The sequence below is a fragment of the Grus americana genome, chromosome 8, assembly GCF_028858705.1.
Source record: "Grus americana isolate bGruAme1 chromosome 8, bGruAme1.mat, whole genome shotgun sequence".
NCBI lineage: Eukaryota > Metazoa > Chordata > Aves > Gruiformes > Gruidae > Grus > Grus americana.
In genome coordinates, this window is record NC_072859.1 from 32,035,029 (window position 1) to 32,047,470 (window position 12,442).

Here is a 12,442-nt window from a genome sequence, read left to right on the forward strand (position 1 = left end):
ATAGTATGACATAAGGATTTTTGAAATATACACTGTATTTTGGGGGTTTGCATTTTTGAAATATGTGCTGCATTGAATGAAATAACCTTAACATTGCTGGTTTAGATGGGTCAATTTATTGGTTCTAGCCATTCCTTTCATGCTAAGCAGCAGGATCCTGGTTTTCTATGTGATTGTTTCTGTAGTAAAAATATAGTTTCCGGTTTAGTAAGCCAGCAATTCCTTCTCAGTAAAAATGTACAATAAATAAATGTCAAAGTTTCCAGTATATCCTCATTACTCTGCCTCAGTTCTATGTAACTGAAAATAGGAAGAAGGTGCTGTTTGATTTGGCAGTCATCCAGCTCTTTTTTTTTTTTTTTTTTTTTTTTTGATAACCCACTCTTTGGGACAAAGCTGTACACCAGGGCACCAGATTATTGCCTTATAAAATCCTGCAGCCCACTGACTATTCCTTAATTGCATATTAAAGCAATTAATAAAATTACGTGTATGAAACCAGATTACCAGATTTATTTTGGGTTTGCTGTTTTAACATGGGTCATTGTTACTGGCTGATATGGAAGAGAAGAAACTTCATATGATTTACTATAATACATTTTACTGGTAACTTTCTGTAATCATTTTTGGTGTAAAACATTAAGCTAGAAATTAGAGTCTACATGACTACAATGTTTTTCGGGTATAAAACTAACTTTTAAGGGAGGCGTAGTCTTTTCTTTGTTAGTTTTGGTGGTCGTGCAAGTTGGTGGTATATCCTGTAAAAAAGACAGGGAAAAGCTTTTTCATTGTTTTTATAAAGCAGATTGGAGGTATGTAAAACTTAGCCAGATTCTATAGAAAGAGATGTTAGGTAAGTGCCTAATGTGGATTAGCTGAATTATTTAGCAGCAGTAGCAGCTGAGCAAGTGAAGTAACCCTTAGGTACAATTTGCATGCCTGGAAGCAACCCTGGAAGCTATATGGACCAAGGTCACCTGGCTTGCCTTCAGTATAACAGATACAGAGTCCATAACTATGAGGGAGATATATTGCAGGTCTGAAGGTACCATGGTGCAGGTGAAATGATTCACAACTCTGTACTAAAGGAAATCGGAAGAGTTTTGTTTGTGCACTGCTTGGCTGTGCTTAATTTAATGGACATCTCCTCTCAGTTGTCTAAGGAAGCTGTTGGGTGGTATGGAGGATAAAATCAGGTAACACAAAGTTTATAAAGATCAGCCAGGAAGAACATGCGCTATTCAGTGTATTTGCCTCTTAACCATGAAAATGTCATAGCATATCACGAATGTGAAGAAGTTCTTTAGTGCAACGGTTAGTCCACAACCTCAGAAATGGACCAACTGGCAATTGTGAATTGACAACATTTCATAAGAACACCTGTAAATAGTACTGGGACATACTCAACATTTCTGCTGACAGAACTGGAGGGGATTAGGCAATTTCCATTTCTGAATCAGGCAGTCTCTGGTATAATTTTGTTCCACTTATTTCAATGGACATGCCTCAGTTGATGATCTGATCCTCTATTCCTCTTCCAAAGCATTACCTGTCAGGTCATGGATTGAAATTAATACAAGCGTCTTGTTGATTTCCATATTTTCAAAAGCAAGAACTGAGTGAAAGATCAGGGAGGGGATAGTTTTTTCCTTAGAAATGGTAATAACTTGGGAAATCAAAAGAGGAAATAGAATGACTTCTCCCTGTTGAGTTAGGGAATGTTGACTTCCCTCATCTCATTAAAAATGTAAAGCACTCTTGTTTTTGAGCAGGGTGAATTAGTAATTAAGTGCTGTAATCAACTTGTGTAAACATAATATTGAAGGAGAGAAGCAAATTAATCATTGGCTTGCCTTACCCAATTCATGCACCTTTTAGTAAAGGCCTTCCTGCCGTTTTGGGACGGGTTTTTTTTCTCCTGTTCCCTTAATCAGAGTATTTTAGAAAGGCAAAGGAAGGAGATGGCATCATGATGTACACAAGGAGTGTGTTAAGGTGCTGTGATCTTGCCTTCCTTTTCTTCAAAAGCTCCAAATTCATACATGTACAGTTTGATCCCAAGGTTTAGCGGAGACCATCCTTGGGCAAGGCTGGGTGACAGCTTTTGCTTTTCTGAGCAGTGTATTGGCTGGGTATGGCCTCTTCATCTAAGTGATTTTTTAAAAATTCCTTCCTGGATGCTTATATCATCAGTCTCAACTGACAGGATGTGTGCTTCATTAAAAAAAGACTTCAAATTTCAGTGCATAGCTTATATATCTACTGATAGAGACAGTATTCTAGTGATGGAAAGAGCTGAATCTTCACAGTCCATTCATTTGTTGTTCTCTCACAGCAAAGTTATCAAGGGACATCATGGACAGTTCATGATGTGGACTCTGCTGCTTGCTGAGAACCAAACTGTTTTCCACGTAAGCAGCTAAGATGTTCGATGGCTGTGGAGAATATTTGCAGCTAACCAGGCCTGTGGAAGAACTCTGTCCCTTTACCTCTTTCCTTGGTGTTTTGACACTGAAATACATCTTTGCCTAATTGAAAGGTGGTTTTTTTTTCTTGTGTAATAAAGTTAGATTCAATATGGCATGCATGAAACCACCAAGATACTGGCAATGCCTCTGGCTTTTGTATAGAGTCAGCTGCCTTCTTACCAGAAATCTTTAGAGAAATATAGATGAGAGAGAAAAATTAAAAGGCAGTGATTTGATGGCCACTGTCCAGTTCCTTGTGGCCTAGTGTTTATGGTACAAAGAGTGCCTTTTTAGTTAGCATATTTCGGCCTTACTGTCAGAAGCCTTTGCAGTAAGGGTAAAAAGCGGATGAATCACAACTACTCTTTTGCCCTTAGGATGATCCTTCTGTATTAAAGCTGAGAAATATAAATGCTTGTCTGTCTTTGCCAAGCACAGAATGAGCTTTCAATCAGTTGAGAGTGTGATTTTTTTTTTCACTTTTCAAGCTGCAATAAATATACAGCAGCATTTCTACTCTCTTTCAGCTGACTTCAGTGGACCGTATTGCAACATGGTTGGAAATCCTCTGTTGGTGGGACCACCACTTAGAGAGTCAAACAGCTGAGATGTGGCTGTAGCTGATAGCATGGTGCTTTCACAAAAGTGCTAAGAAAAGTACCCTCTGTCTTGTTGCTGTTTACTGACATGTGATACTGGTTGACATCTGTTGCCCTTCTCATTTGAGGACTGTTTGCTTTACTAACTTTAACATTTCCACATTGCTGTGCTGTTGAAGTGCAGATACACAAATCTGCTTGGAGTCCCCAAGGTCCTCTCATGAGAAGCAGAGCTGCCATCATTTGATATCATCCTGCTGACTGCCTTTTATATTGGAGTTGAGAGAAATAACTGTTGCTGTTAAATGTTCTTGGTGGAGTGCAGTGTCTAATGCTATATGTTGTCATACATTTGATGTATTATCAGATCAGTACAAGCTGTACAGTAGTGTTTGGTTCATTGTCACATTAGATGATTTGTAGTCGGTTTATATCACTGGGAATTATTACAGGTAAAAACTTGTCTAAGAAAATGTCAAAGTTTGTTGTAGCAGGTCATATAGCTACTGAAATGACGGATGATCTTAGTCCATAATCATAACGCAAAATTCTTAGTTAATGTAAATCAGTATTGCTCCAGGATTTCAGAGGAGTGACACCAGTTTACTCCAGTGCCCTGATCCAATCAAGCATTTAGGTACATCATCTAACTTTCAAGTAGGCAAGAAGCTTGGCTGAAGATAAGCAGGACTGCCCATGTGCTGAAGTACTTTACTGGATCGGAGCCCAAACAGGAATCTGACACACAGTTCACTGGTAGATGACGCATCTTGAAATGATAAAGGCTACTATGGATCTTGCAATTGGTTCATATTATTCCTCATTCAGAAACAAGTTGTGGATGCTATAGGTAATAGGATACAAAGGCGGTGTCTTTTGTTAAGTGCTGTCCTTTTGTGGAAACTTAGCATGCTCCATTTTAAATGTCATCCAGTACACAAATGTTCAGATTTGGAATTTCTCAGTAACTCTAATGACAAGGAAAGGCAGCTGCAGTCAGTCAGTGTAATATATTGGCTGTAACAGAACTACCCGTTTACATTAGCTGAGTATCTGGCACAGAAGTACTAAAGTTGGAGGCAACGCTCTCAGAAACCAAATACTTAAAGATGCGGCCATATTGTTTTTCTAAAAGTAGGTGGTTTAATGAAGCACCACACTAATGAAATGAAATGAAACGAAACATGTCCTTCTATTTGGGCATCCGTGGAAGGAGATGAAGCACTGTGTGTTGGGATATCAATGTGACTTACCTGTTTATTAATTCTGTCTGAGAGTGGTGATAAAGATTTTATTACTTGTTTTTTACATTTATGAGGATGGACTGAAAAGGTAATAAAGACCTTTCAGATGCTCGAATGACCACAGAAATCTATTTAATCCTCTGTCTTTATGCTGAAGGTGCAGCCAGCTTTGCGCATTGGCATAGCTCCGTTGACTTCACCTGAGTTCTGTATCTTGCATGCACGTACCCAGTTACCACAGAAGAAGCAACCATACGTATGTAAATGTAATCTCTTCTGTCTGTAGGCTCAACACGTATATTGTCATGCCTTTTAGCTTGTAATAAACTCACGTCAGCTCATGTTGGCAAAGAATAAGATCTAGCATTTTGTTAATCTGCAGAAGTTGAGACTCTTACCAAACCAATGGTATTCTTCTCATCTGTCAGTAAGCCCGAGACCTGGCAGGGAGGAGAAAATACGCTGCCTAGAATAGTTCAGGTTCTGCTGCTGCATATTTTTGTAACAAACCATGAGATGACCACGGTGGAGTTTGTCTAAGGAGATGTACAATTAGTTGATTTTTTTTCAAGCAGACTAAGGCTAAGATCAGCTCGCAGAGGTAGTTTAATAATATCACAACCTTACAGTTTTTCTAGCTTCCTGGCCCTGTCTTTTCTTGAGGAAAACCATAAATATGAGGAAACCATAAATGTGTCTTTATAATAGATAGATACTTTCTTTAAAATGTACTGTGATCCATCACCTTTCTATTTTAAGGACAGATTTTACCCACATACTCAGAGACATAGCTGAAGTCATTTGGACCTTGGACTCCCCTTCTGTCCAGGCCATTTAAGCAGGGAAAAGTGTGACAGCAATATTTTATAGGAAGGATGAGTACAAAGGAGGATACTATGGATCCTTTGTAACTGTCAGGAGCCAATAAGGTCCTTTTCAGAGCGTGTCTTGCTTAAATGATGTTCAGGATGTCAAACAAGTTAAAGACTCTCTGCCCTCACCTCTTCAATAGCTGAGTAGAACAACCTTCAAGTTATGCACTGGAGAATTGGAAACTCAATCTGGCTACATGGTGAGATTAATTTTCCAACTGGGATTTGCACTCTTGCTATGTCAGCGCAGGGGATCAGACTGTTCTGTGGCAAAGCACAAGCATGTAGAGTCACAGTGCTAGCCGTCTGAAATCCTTGAGGTTTTTTCACATTAAGTTTTTTGAAGGACATTATGATCACGTAGTTGTAGGATTTGATGCCAGTAGTTCATACCACCAGGACGTATTTTTGCCACCCTATATTTGAAGAAGTTTTATAACTTAGGTGTACTGTGTTATTCTTTCTCCTAAAGAAGTCTAGAGGGGTTTGTTTCTCAAAATTTGCCCTATCTGTCTAGTTTAACAATACTCTGCTTACTATCTAGGCATTTCCAATACATTTCATTTTATTACGGTTAACAGTAAAGACATTTGTCTTTATTCCCTTTCATATAATCACGGATCTGAAATGGTAGAGGAAAGATCCCATAACCTTTATTAGTTTTATTAGCAATAGAAGGTAGTTGCTTTATTAGCATACTGGCTTTCCTCATCCTCAGAATTGGCATCCAATTCTCGTTCTCCTTTCTGTGTTCAACTAAGTCATAGGTTCTTGTTTCCTTGGTTTCTTAGATATAGACGTATAACAACCATTCCCAACCCTTGCCTGCTTTCTTGTTTTGAAGCAACTTTTCACACCCACTGTGCTTAAACATTTCTGAGGCAGAATTTGAGACTAGAAATTGGACAGTGACACGTACAGAGAATCCATATGAAATTGCTTCATGGCTCTTGTTTGTATTGGGATAAGTGTTCATGTAATGATTAGCAAGACCATAATTATCACTCTTGAGGGAAATATAGGCAGAAAGGCTAACCACCAAGTGGGCATGGAAAAGCGTAAGTTGCAGATTTTTGCACAAAGATACTCCTCCAGATGAGGGTTGAAAAACACTAGAACGCAAATAAGGAGAACCACTGTGCCCATATCTTGCTGTGCCCCATAAGCATGTATAAGCAGCAAAAGTGAGTTGGGCTGTCAACTTTCACAAGTGCACTTTTCAGCTAAGAATAATTTATAGGGGTTGTACTCAATGTGTAGTACTCCTAGGGGTTGCATTTGCCAGAGCATTACTAACCTTCAGTACATAAATATATTTTGACCCATGTAGGGCCTGTTTGTGTGAGCACCTGCTATAAGTTGCTGTTTTCTGCACAACTTCCAGATAGTCCTTTAGCAGGGAGAAATTTCAGGGAGGAGTGTGGATGTGGAAGCTCTGATGGGAGCACATTGTTCTGTCAGGGAACAGAGTGAAGTGATGTGGCAATGCAATCCTCACTAAGCAGACTGAGAAGTGTTTAGATCTCACCATGTCACTTCTTTTGGACCTCTGGAAGCATAGGAGACCCTCCAAGGGAAAAAAACCCCAAACACTTTCTAATCAATATTTTCTCCTCTGAAGAATCTCTCCACAACAAGAGTATGTGTAAAAGGCTGTACCATCACCCAGCCCAGCTTCCTCCTCCCAAAATTGTGTGGTGGAGGATGATAATGTGTCACATTTGGAAGGTCCCTTTAGTGCCCAGCCCTGTAGCTCAGAACTGAGTTAAACAGCTTGGATATATTCAGCAAAATATTGCTGAGTCTAGCAGCCTTGTGTCAGACTCCTTTTGCTTTCAAAATGTGTGGTAAGACTTGATTTTTGCCTCATTTTCCCAGACTAGTGGCTTCCTGTCTGTTGTCATGAAATCAGTAATTTCTGTTAACTTTAAGTAGTTTAGATATTGCATCCTGTATTGTTAGACTAGACTGGGGGAAGCAGTGCTCAAGCGTCTACATCAGATATATTGGATATGTATTAGCCTCTAGGTTGGAAGCTGGCACTTAGCTTAGGTGAAAGAGATGAGTTATGGCCCTAAAGATGCTAAGCTGTTTGAAGCTCTTCTGATAAATGGGGTCTTTTTGTGATGAGCTATCCTCACTTTCTTTGGCTGGTTGGTCTAAAAGCTTTGTATATACAAGCACATTACTCATTATTTACTGGTCGTGGTTGTAAGGTTGTTTAATTTTGCAATAGTCCCATCTAAGGGATGATTCTTGCATTGCATGAAAGGGACACTAAGCAAGCTTTGCTTTTCATTTGCTTTATATAACTTTGCCCCTATGGAAACACTGGATAGCCAGCACATTTGCCATAAGACACAAAGTGCCAAACTTGTGGCTTTCTGGACATCGAAGTTCCACTCATCCCAGAGGAGAACCAGAGGACTGGCATGGAAAGAGAATAACAGAAACGTGAGAAAGAAGATAGGTGTGGTGGAGAACAGAGCTTTTCTTTTTGGTGCTAAATCCCCGATATCCCCACCATCTCCCTCTCCATCTCTTGTTTATTCTTTCCTCTTAAATTCTTGCCGCCTTCTTGTTTGTGCCTCTCTTTCATTTAAGTTTTTTTTCTACTTTTTCTTCTTTTCTCATCTGTTGATTTCTCTTCTCTTCTCTTCTCTTCTCTTCTCTTCTCTTCTCTTCTCTTCTCTTCTCTTCTCCTATTTCATCTTCTTCTTCTTTTTTTGTCTTTCTTTCCCTGCTCTTTCCATATCTCAGTCCCTTACCTGTGTCCTCATGTAACAAAAAGCAAAGAGGAAGGGATGGTTGTGGCTTATTCAGTGCTGATCTCTCAGGTTTGCTCTCAAGGCTTGTAGTAAAGCATTGTGGTGTATCGTCTGTTACGGGTACAGCATATCCACACTGCGCTGATTGGGCTGTGCCAGTGTTCTTGGACTGGAAGAGGAAAGATTTATGATGTCATTGATCACAGTGCTAAAATAAACTGCCCTCCCCTAACCAAAGGAATACAAGTTTGTAAATGCCAGTGTTTTATACACAAAATGAAGGACACTGACTAAGGAAGCCAGCTGCTTAGGTTAGCTGTTCAAAATCTGAAAACAGCAAGTCTTTAAAAGCAAAGAGCCAGAAAAAGTCATTTACATTAAAACAAACTCTGTCATGAGTCATATGACTTCTTTTTCTCTTACACACACAGTTTATGTCTCAGGCCTTCTAAGGCCTGAGTAACATCTGATACTCTTTAGGCTGAGCCAGCTCTAATCGGAGTAGGATTCTGCTTCCAGTTACAGTGTACCACTTAGAACTCTATTTAATTTGAGTCTTGTGTTTACAGGCTGTAACTATTACTTATTTGTCATTTTTATGGTAATAGAAAAGATTGTTCATCTGTGATTCAGTCCCAGCGATGCTGTTGAATAGGTCTGTGTCCTCAAAAAAAAGAAAAAGTGGCCCGAGGGGGGCTTTTTGCCTCATTCATTTTTCTCACGCAGCTTCAGTTGTGCTGGTCAGCAGGCACGAGTCGGGATGCCGGTCCCTTGCCATCCCTCCTAACCACCACCTCCATCCAACAATATCAGCAGAGCATTGCCCCACATTTCTCACACAGTTTGCGTATGAGCTGCCTGTGATTTTTCTTCCCTTCTCCTTTAAAAGAGCCAACACCAAAGAGTGTACTGTCTGAAAATTACAGCTTTGCCTTTTTTCCCATTTTCCTTTTTTTGGTCCTCTCCCTATTCTTCATCCCCTCCCTTCTGCTCCCAGATTTTTGTTTAAATATTTTACCAGGTGCTTCAGGAAGGAAAATAGTTAACTGCAGCTAGAAAATATGAAAAATGCATGAATTCTTTAAGTCTCGTTAACTGCTTGTGCCAAGGCCTATACAGACCTGAAAAGGGAATATGAAACACAGACAAAGGTCAAAAAAGCTTTGTCCCACTCAAAAGTTTACAGGGAAAGTGTTCAAACACCCCAACCGGCTTCCCTGTGCAAGGATAACCTTCCAGGCCCACTGCTAAAAGTGACTGCACCTTAATTAAGCAGCATGACTCTTGTTCCCCCTTGTGGCTAATTACACAGGATCTCTTCCACACGAGTATTTCATTTAGCTGCCTTTGAACTTCCCTGCTTAATTTTCCTCCCGTCCACATTTTTTCAGTGTTTTGTAGCTTTCTCAATTTCTCCTAATTATGGCATTTGCCGTTCTTTTGATTGTGACTTCAGGAAGCAGGGAAATATGCTGTGGATAGGTAATACTTTATATCTGCAACACAGCAATAGGATTTAGGGTTGGAGAGGGTTTTGCTCATATTCCACCCATGCATGCTGGATTTTTTCTGCAGCGTTAGCAGTTCATCTTGTAACTCCTCAGGTATGAACAGATATGAATGTCCAGAAATGTTAGACACCTCAAATCAGCAGGCTTGTTTAATGTCCTTGAGATAAGAACTGATTTGCCTGGCTTTACGGAGCAAACAAATACCATGTAAAATGTAGTGTAGTATTTCTTAGTGACGGGGGACAAAAAAACCTGTATTTGCCAATGTAATTCTTATTAGCAGCCTGGTAATGGGCGATAACGCACACATTGGATGAAACTCTGTCATCAGCTGTACTAGTTCAAATCTAACATAAGGCAATGTAGTATCAAGTTCTGAGTTTACCTCAGTATAAATAAAAGCAGAATTTTGCAATGAGAAAATGTTTGTTACCTGACTTGAGAGTCAGAGTTACATGAGTTTTATTCCCAGCTTTGCCACTCACTCTGTCTTTGACTTTGGGCAAGTTTAACTTAGCCAACTGATTTGTGAAGCAGATCTAGTAATGTTTAAGTACCTCACAGGCTGGTTTTATAGTTATATTAAAGGCGATAGAATGAAAAGTGCAAAGAAAATGTATGATGATGCTAATGGTGTTGCTCTGGTGGATTAAAATAAGTAAGAATGGAACGGCCAGTAGACTGACAGCTCAGTTACACGTAATTGGAACATCTTTTCACTTCTGAATGGGAAAACAAAATCTTACTTTAGAACTGCAACCAGTTTATTATGTGTGGTAATTTTCATCACTATGTATATAATATGAAAGATGGCCTATATAGTGTGACATGAATACAACTCAGAAGTTTATATCAGTTTTTAATGTTTACAGCATTCATGACTTTTAAAGGTTGTGTTAGACATTTACAATGAAATGCACTTCATATGCAGAATTCTTGTTCTTAGGAAATATTTGGGCAGCAGTGGGAGACCACATCCTTTAAAGCACAAACTCACTCTTGGTTTGTATTGGCAATTCCTTAGGAGCAGCAAAGGCTAATTCAAGATCAGCATTTTCATTCGCAGGCTTGTAGCTTTAGACATCTAAAGCTGTATCTACCATGTGACCCAGAGCCTGGGTGCTCTTTTTGCTCAAGTACGGAGCCCTCTAAACTGCAGTTGAAGACATTTGCTGGAGACTTCTGACAATCAGATGTTATCCTTTTTGACTGCAGGATCAGGATTAGCAGAAACAACAGATGCATCTTGCATTGCTGAGCTTTTTTTGATTTGCATCTGAAAGTGGTTTGTGACAGGTCAGTAACCCAATGAATGTAATGTAAAACATTCAACAGGATAAGACCTCCTTGTTATAACTGGATCCTTTCTCTTGCATGTCTGGGTTGTTTTTTTTTTTTAATTAAGTTACTGAGTTGTAGAATGGCCTGCATTCTTTCTATTCCTGTAAAAATGAAATGACTGACAGCTTTTCAGTTGCACATGGTCCTACCATTTCTTGGAAGAAGAGGGGGCAGGATGGGATCCTACCAACTTTTTCATGTATTATATATAGAGAAGAGATTGTTGAGCATGAGAAAACCGCTTCTTAGCAAACAGTTTAACTAGAACTGTTACTGATGCAGGCTGATTTTATAGAGATCTTCTCAAATTATTCTAATAGCAATAACCAAGTCAGAGCAGAACAATGAGTAAGTGCATTTAGAAAAGTTGTATAGTAAAATTAAGTCTTTCATTAGATAAAAGTAATTTAATTTCCTTCCTCCCATTCTAGACTTGTCACAGCCAAAGAAATACCTTTGAACTAAAACTGTCTTTTTTTTAGACTTGCTGTATTAAGCAATTTCCAAAGTACAAAATTGCTGCTAATGGAAAAGCAAAACAAATCTGGGATTTTGAGCTAGTGCAGTGTTCGTGCAAGTAATTAGCCTGTACAAAAGGAGCATTCCTCTCAAAATGACAGATAAGTGCTAAGGACAGGATTGAAAACTGTAAATATGTTAGCACTTTAAGCGAGAGCACAGCTTCAGCACTTGTTAGACTCATCAGCTGCTGTAAACAATATGGATCTTTGAGATGATCTCTGCTGAGATCTCAGCACATTAGATAATGATATAGTTGTTCATTTTTGCTTCTTCTGGTTTGTTTTTTCTTTCAGAAAGTACTTTCTGCAAAGAATAGGCCTATGATGCTGCCAGCACACACACTTATCTTTCTCCATGAGCAGACCCAGCAAGGGCTGTAGAGTCACTGTGGGGAGGAAGGAACAAGCCTGCAGAGCTGGGCTCTGCCTTTCCCGATTTATGCACGGGTGAGGAACAGTATGTGCAGCTGCAGTACAACTTTCCTCTCATGGCTCTGCCTCTACGAAGGCTAGGAAAGGCTCTTTGAGGTCACCCAGGCTCAGTTCACAGTTAGGACACTTCTTCAAGTACTATTTTAAAAGGCAGGCTGTTCAGGTGGTGGTGGTAGCAGTTTCTCTTGTGTAGCTTTGCAAAGGGTTAACAGTGACTGAGCTGTAACAATGGAGGGTTTCATGTTGTGAAAACTGCATACAATAGAAATTAATTTGAAACCAATAAATCCACTTTGCAAAGGACACTATAAAAAGCTTGCATACCACTCAGTGACCTCGCTGAGGTTCTGATTGGTGACCTACAAGTGAAAAGCTCCATGAGCCATTTGAGTCTCTGCTATTCATCTCTTCTCTCAGCTTGCTGTCTTTAAATGAAAGGACAGATCCTCAGCAGCAGGAATTGGCTCAATCCTTAGGATCAGCTGAATCGTGAAGCACAAAGTGTTTTTTCTTCAGTTGTGTCCTACATTGGCTAGATTTCCCTCCTGAGTGTTTGATGTTAATCTAGTGGTTATTGATTCCCATGGAATATATGAGAAACCGAGGTGCAGAAAGCTAGTGTGACTTGTCCAAGCTTAAAATTCGGGAGCTGGCATATCTGACTGCCCTCCTTACAGTCACAGAAG

At 39.6% G+C, this 12,442-nt stretch overlaps 2 protein-coding genes across 15 annotated transcripts in view; one reads left to right on the plus strand and one right to left on the minus strand.

Moving 5' to 3' along the window:
- The window catches only part of FGGY (FGGY carbohydrate kinase domain containing), a 322,392-nt gene that overhangs the window by 297,622 nt on the left and 12,328 nt on the right, over positions 1-12,442 (plus strand). The gene's annotated exons all lie outside the window — the stretch shown is intronic.
- Positions 5,633-12,442, minus strand: part of LOC129209721 (E3 ubiquitin-protein ligase RNF170-like) — a 46,757-nt gene continuing 39,947 nt past the window's right edge. The window contains exon 7 of the mRNA XM_054834566.1: positions 5,633-8,120. The gene's annotated coding sequence lies outside the window, so the exon portion shown is untranslated. The remainder of the gene's footprint in view (positions 8,121-12,442) is intronic.